This window comes from Eimeria mitis, genomic scaffold (assembly GCF_000499745.2).
Source record: "Eimeria mitis Houghton genomic scaffold, Emh_scaff2472, whole genome shotgun sequence".
Lineage (NCBI taxonomy): Eukaryota > Apicomplexa > Conoidasida > Eucoccidiorida > Eimeriidae > Eimeria > Eimeria mitis.
This window is the reverse complement of record NW_013570811.1, coordinates 3,739-4,801: the sequence shown is the minus strand read 5'-3', so window position 1 is coordinate 4,801 and position 1,063 is coordinate 3,739.

Below are 1,063 nucleotides of genomic sequence, written 5' to 3'. Positions count from 1 at the left end.
CAGCCCCTGCAGCAGGGGCGGGGGTTGGTCTTCTGTGTTGCCGTCGAGGCGCAGCAGCAGCAGCAGCAGCTCTGTTTCAGCAGCAGCAGCAGCTGCTGCTGCAGCAGCAGCAGCAGCAACTGCTGCAGCAGCAGCTGCAGCAACAGCAGCAGCAAGAACTGTGTTGATGGGTTTTGTTGCTTCCTTGTCTCCTTTTGCTGCTGTCTGCTGCAGCAGCTCAGCAGCTGTCTCCGCAGCGCTATAAATAACATTACTGTCTCCTTTCTCCTGTCTCCTTTTCTGTCTCCTTTTTTTCTTTTGTCTCTCTCTCTGTCTCCTTTTTTTCTTTTGTCTCTCTCTCTGTCTCTCTTTGTCTCTTTCTCTCTGTCTCTCTCTCTCTCTCTGTCTCCTTTTTTTCTTTTGTCTCTCTCTCTGTCTCCTTTTTTCTTTTGTCTCTCTCTCTGTCTCCTTTTTTCTTTTGTCTCTCTCTCTGTCTCTCTTTGTCTCTTTCTCTCTGTCTCTCTCTCTGTCTCCTTTCTTCTGTCTCCTTTCTTCTGTCTCCTTTCTTCTGTCTCCTTTCTTCTGTCTCCTTTTTTCTTTTGTCTCTCTCTCTGTCTCTGTCTCCTTTTTTTTTTTGTTTCTCTCTCTCTCTGTCTCCTTTTTTTCTTTTGTTTTTCTCTCTGTCTCCTTTCTTCTGTCTCCTTTCTTCTGTCTCCTTTTTTTCTTTCTTGTTTCTGTCTCTGTCTCCTTTTTTTCTTTTGTTTATTTCTCTGTCTCTCTTTGCTTTTGTTTGTCTCCCTTGGTGCTGTGTGTGTCTCCTCTGTCTCTCTCTCTCTTTGTTTTTATTTTTTGTCTCCTTCTCTCTTTGTTTATCTTTATCTGTTTTTCTTTTTCTCTTTTTTTCTCTTTCTGTCTCTCTTTGTCTCTTTCTGTCTCCTTCTGTCTCTCTCTGTCTCTCTTTGTCTCTCTCTGTCTCTTTCTGTCTCTCTCTGTCTCTCTCTGTCTCTCTCTGTCTCTCTATATCTTTCTCTCTGTCTCCTCTCTATTTCTCTCGCTCTCACCTAACTACAACCAGCTGCAGCTA